Source organism: Chiloscyllium plagiosum, chromosome 38 (genome assembly GCF_004010195.1).
Source record: "Chiloscyllium plagiosum isolate BGI_BamShark_2017 chromosome 38, ASM401019v2, whole genome shotgun sequence".
In the NCBI taxonomy this organism is placed as follows: Eukaryota; Metazoa; Chordata; class Chondrichthyes; order Orectolobiformes; family Hemiscylliidae; genus Chiloscyllium; species Chiloscyllium plagiosum.
In genome coordinates this window covers 22,877,753-22,883,752 of record NC_057747.1, presented here as the reverse complement: position 1 = coordinate 22,883,752, position 6,000 = coordinate 22,877,753, and positions in this window count along the sequence as shown.

The following is a 6,000-nucleotide window of genomic DNA, read 5'->3' as shown; positions in this document are numbered from 1 at the left end:
CGTCCCTTTACCTGTGAACATCTGCCTCCAATCAGCTTTCGAAAGTTCTTGCCTAATACCGTCAAAATTGGCCTTTCTCCAATTTAGAACATCAACTTTTAGATCTGGTCTATCCTTTTCCATCACTATTTTAAAACAAATAGAATTATGGTCGCTGGCCCCAAAGTGCTCCCCCACTGACACCTCAGTCACCTGCCCTGCCTTATTTCCCAAGAATAGGTCAAGTTTTGCACCTTCTCTAGTAGGTACATCCACATACTGAATCAGAAAATTGTCTTGTACTCGCTTAAGAAATTCCTCTCCATCTAAAGCTTTAACACTATGGCAGTCCCAGTCGATGTTTGGAAAGTTAAAATCCCCTCCCATAACCACTCTATTATTCTTACAGATAGCTGAGATCTCCTTACAAGTTTGTTTCTCAATTCCCCTCTGACTATTAGGCGATGTATAATACAACCACAATAAGGTGATCATCCCTTTCTTATTTCTCAGTTCCACCCAAATAACTTCCATGGATGTATTTCTGGGAATGTTCTCCCTTAGGATAGCTGTAATGCTATCCGTTATTAAAAATGCCACTCCCCCTCCTCTCTTGCCTCCCTTTCTATCCTTCCTGTAGCACTTGTATCCTGGAACATTAAACTGCCAGTCCTAGATTATGTGCTCAAATCAGCTGGATTCGATAGTCATTGATTTGATTTGATTTATTATTGTCACATGCATCTAAATACAGTGAAAAGTTTTGTTTTGCAGGCAGATCATAATATACAAGGACATACAGATGATAGGGTGCTTAGACAGAGTGAAGTGTACAAGGTTACAGCTGCACAGGAGGTGCACAAAAACAAGATCAACATTAGATTTGAAATTAGAGAGGTCCATTCAGTAGTCTAATAAAAGCAGAGAAGAAGCTGTTCTTGAGCCTATTGCTGTGTGTGTTTAAGTTCTCTTGGCAGAAGAGATTGGAAGAGAGCATTACCAGAGTGTGAGGGGTCTTTGGTGATGTTGGCAGTCTTTCCCGGCAATGAGAAGTGTAGATGGAGTCTATGGTTGGGAGGTTGGCTTGTGCGATGGCCTGGGCTGTCCACACACTTCGCTGTAGTTTATTACAATCCTCAGCAGAGCAGTTGCCTTACCAAGCTGTGAAGCATCCAAACAGAATGCTTTCTATGGTGCATCTGTAAAGGTTGAGGAGGGTCCTTATGGATATGCCAAATTTTCTCAGCCGCCTGAGGCTGACACAAACTCCAAAATATACAAACTAATTCTTGGTTACAAAATGTTATCGAGCACACAGTTACATCTGTTTGTGGCTGTGTAAAACCAAGCAACATCAGTTTGTGACAGTTCACAATTGTGTAAGATGATTTTCACGAGTCTTGACATTTTTAACGTCGGTCTCTTAGCAATTTATTGTAACTGAATTAATCACTGAGCAAGGGACACTGGGACCAAGAAAAGAATGCAGCCACAACAAATATATATATATAATTTGTAAGACCAGTAGCTCAGTATTTTGCGCAATAACTTGTAATGCAATATATTAAATATATTTATGCAGTTGGGAAATGCAAATTTATAGCAGTATAGTTTTCATACTTATTTTGCTATGTGAAAGTGGTTTATATTTCTGTTTTTCAAATTTAGGATGATATGTTAACTTAAATTGCCTTGACATGAGTTAATGATTATTTACGTTCAAGGACTGGAGACTCTGGGAATAAAATTGCTTTATTGAAAATGGAACATGATTAGAAATAGGGTGGGTTTGAATCAGGTGTCCAAAATCAGAAGTGGCAGTAGGGCCAGATAAAAATGTAGGCAATGAGACAGACTGGATTCCAGGGAAGTACTTTCAAGGGAGATGTCACGTTTTGCACAGGTTACTGAAGTCTGTGGTAACTGTAGGCATGCTTACAAGCCTTTTAAGACAGGACTTGAGAAGCTGTTCTGACAGGACATTTATAATGCTAAGGATGGCTTGCCTCTGTACTTTCATTCTTGTAGCTGCAGCTAAAGTGACATTCACTCAAACAGCTAAGGATGAAAAGTGAACATATATTTACAAATGAGATAACATATTTACAAAGGAATGTCAGTTGTGCCCTTAAGGCTATTGTCTTCTCCTTACTCTTCCTTTCCCTCTCACTACCATCTTGTATTTGGATTGGATTCCCTACAGTATGGAAACGGGCCCTACGGCCCAACCTGTCCACACCAACCCTCCAAAGAGTAACCCATCCAGACCTGTTCCCTTACATTAGCCCCTGACTAATGCACCGAACACCATGGGCAATTTAGCATGGCCAATTCACCTGACCTGCACAATCTTTGGATTGTGGGAGGAAACCCACACAGACACATGCGGAGAACATGCAAACTCCACACAGACAGTCACCCAAGGTGGGAATTGAACCTGGGTCCCTGGCATCGTGAGGCAGCAGTGCTAACCACTGAGCCACCATTCTGCCCACAAAGTCTCAGCTGGGGTGGATGGAGTCTGGTCTACGGTTGAAGCTGTTGACCTTGGAGTTTTAGTTGGCTGACCCCCGGGGATATTTGTGGCTAGAGGGCCCAGACATGCTGAATGTGTCCTGTTTAGAATCAATGAATTGTATTTGAAGTGTGGTCCCTTCTACCATACAGGAAATGCAGCAGCCAATTTGCCCACAGAAAGCTCTAACAACTGATAATAGGGTAAAGACCAGATCATTTGTTTTAATGATGCTGTTTGAGGAATATATGTTGAGAAGGTTCCTGGGGAAAACATCCCATCTTATTAAAAATATATCATGGGATCTTTCGTATCAACCAAAAAGGCAGACAGAGGCTTGGTTTAATGTCTCACTGGTATCTTTAACAATGCAGCACTGAAGCATCAATCTAGTTTTTTCTAATGTGAATCACAGAATCCCCTGGTGGAAGTAGGCCATTTAGCCCATACCGACTCTCTAAAGAGCGTCACATCCCCCCCTTACCCCATCCTTGTAACCCTGCATTATCCATGGACAATCTAGCATGGAGAAAGTGAGGACTGCAGATGCTGGAGATCAGAGCTGAAAATGTGTTGCTGGAAAAGCGCAGCAGGTCAGGCAGCATCCAAGGAGCAGGAGAATCGACGTTTCGGGCATGAGTCCTGCAGCAGTGCTAACTACTGAGCCACGGTGACATAAATCCACAGTTTATTGATTCAGAGGTAGGAATCACCACTGAGACTGAAAGACAAAGCCTTCTGAGCTAACATGACATTCTATGAGTTGCAGGGCTTTAACCACTTTCCAATTTTAATAGTTCTGTAAGTGAGTAAACTTGAGAAAATTGAAAATTCCCAAAATCTAAGAATTCCAGGTAATATTTATTCAGTCACTGCAAACGAGTTTCTGTAATTATTGGAACATGCAGACCCCTTCAAGAGGGAATTTTTTTTGATTAGGAACAATGTGTAAGGGGAAGGGGAAGAGGCAGAGAGCTGGGCTAGACATGATGGGTGAATGGCTTTCCTCTGTGCCATAATGGTTCTGTGACTTGCATTTTCTATTCAGGGACACTGATTTTCTGCTTCCAGTAAAAACGGATATGTTCACCATCAGTAGAATTCTGCATAATAAAAATAGAATCTGTCTGCTTCTGTCACGTTGTGAGCCAATGACCTGGGATTATTGCTGAAAAGGTGCAGCTCTGCTATTGATTCATGTGGACTCGGTTGAGGCGAGTCAAATAGCTGCAGCTGTCAGGAAGAAAGCAACTTTTGAGTCTGGTTTGAGCTGAAGCATAGCTTCAGGAGTGAAAGGGCAGTGCATGTTAGTCAAACACAGAAGCCAGTGTCTGTCACCTGGAAATTAAAAATTAATTACAAAACAAAAATAAATTTCAGCATTTTCTATTTCTACATCTGGGTTATATTAAAAATAAAAATATTAATTTCACATTTAAATGTTAAACCAGGTCCTTTAATGAAATTTTAAAGTTTACAAGTGCTGATTACAAAGCAATCGGTTCCGGTGATTGATGGAAGACTCAGATCCACTGAAGCAAACAGTGAAATTTTCAACACCTCATTAAATGCCCAGGCTTGCATTTAGTAGATGAAAACTAGTTATAAATGTGGAAAAAATAAAGGCCAGGTGAAATTAAAATGGTAATCTCTCAAGGATGTTTAGCTATAAATTTAGAACACTTTTTTTTTCTATAGTGGGTGGGATGTGTGTTCTTGTGGGTGAACTTAATGTCTGATTTCAGGGAGTGGTCATGGCTCCAATGTATGTTGTCAGTACAGGCTTGAAGTTATTGTCTGAAGCAATCAGACATTTTTCATTCCCTAAAATCGAGCTTAGTATTGGGACATCTTATTTTTGTATTAATGGGCAAAACATTTCACACCATCTCTGCCTGAGTTGGGGAGTCAAGTTGAGGTTGTACAGGACATTTGTGAGGCATCTCTGGAATACTGTGTCCAGTTCTGGTCGCCCAGTTAAGCTCAAGAGGATTCAGAAGAGATTTACCAGGATGTTGCCGGTTATGGTTAGGTTTGAGTTCTAAAGAAAGGCTGGATAGGCTGGGACATTTTCATTGGAATGTAGAAGGTTAAGAGGCAATCTGACAGAAGCTTATAAAATAATGAGGGGTACAGATAGGGTGAATGGCAGTTGTCTTTTCCCTAGGATGGGGGATTTCAAAACTAAGGAGTACATTTTTAAGGTGAGAGGAGAGAATTTTAAAAAAGAAACAAGAGGCAAATTTTTTACACAGAAGGTGGTGCACGTGTGGAATCAACCTCCTGAGAAAGTAGTGTAATTAAACACCTACCACATTTAAAAGACATTTGGATTGGTACATGAATAGGAAAGGTTTAGAGGGATATGGGCCAGGAGCAGGCAGGGCTAGTTTAGTTTGGGATTATGTTCAGCATGGACTGGTTGGACCGAAGGGTCTGTTTCCATGCTGTATGACTCTATGACTCTATAACCATTACGTGGTTTGACTGAAATGGTCTACACCAAGGAATACAACTCAAATACAACCACTTTTCAGTATTTGGAAATCAATGAAGAGTTAGAGATGACTTAACTGAAACATATCAGATCCTGAGGGGACATGACCGGGTGGATGTGGAAAGGGCACTTCCTCTTGTGATAGAATCTAGAACTAGGAGTCATCTTTTAAAAATAAGAGGGCGCCCATTTAAGACAGAGATGAGGAAAAGAAAATCTCTGAGGGTTGAGAGTTTTAGAATTCTCTTCCTCATAGGGCAATGGATATAGAATCTTGAGATTTTTAAGGCAGAAGTAGATAGATTCTTGATGACCAAGGGGATGAAACCTTCTTGAGGTTATGCAGGAACATAGAAAGTTGAGGTTAAAATCAGAACAACCATTAAATGGTGGAGCAGGCTAGAAGGGCCGAATGGGCTACTCTTCTTCCTTTATCTGTATGTTTATAAAATAGTGCAGATGCTGAAAATCATAGGATCCCTACAGTGCGAAAGTAGGCCATTTGGCCCAATGAGTCCAGACTGACCTTCTGAAGTGCATCCCATCCCAGCCCCAGCCCCCTACCCTATCCCTGTACCCCTCCAAATCCTTTGGCTAGCCCACCTATACTGCACGTCCCTGGCCACTATGGGGCAATTTAGCATGGGCCATTCACCTAAACTGCACAGAACATCTGAAATTAAAAATGCTGGAAATGCTCTGTGGAAAGAGAGAGGCAGAGGTGCTAACAGTGAATTTTCCAAGGAATACAATCTCTTGCAGATTGACACCCAGGCCCCTCTTTTCTGAATGAGAAGGGAGCTCCACATTTCTGGGAGGAGATTCCAATCAGGGCTCTGTCAGAAATACAGAGCCATACGTCCAAGCAGACAGTTCCTCTTACTGAAGCAGAGCAGTGAAAGGAAGGCAAACCATTTCCCATTCTCACAGCAGTCAGCTGTTGTATTCTGATACTTAAAGGTCCTGACACCCACTTGGGAGCTGCTGCCAAATGGTAAGAATATGAGAT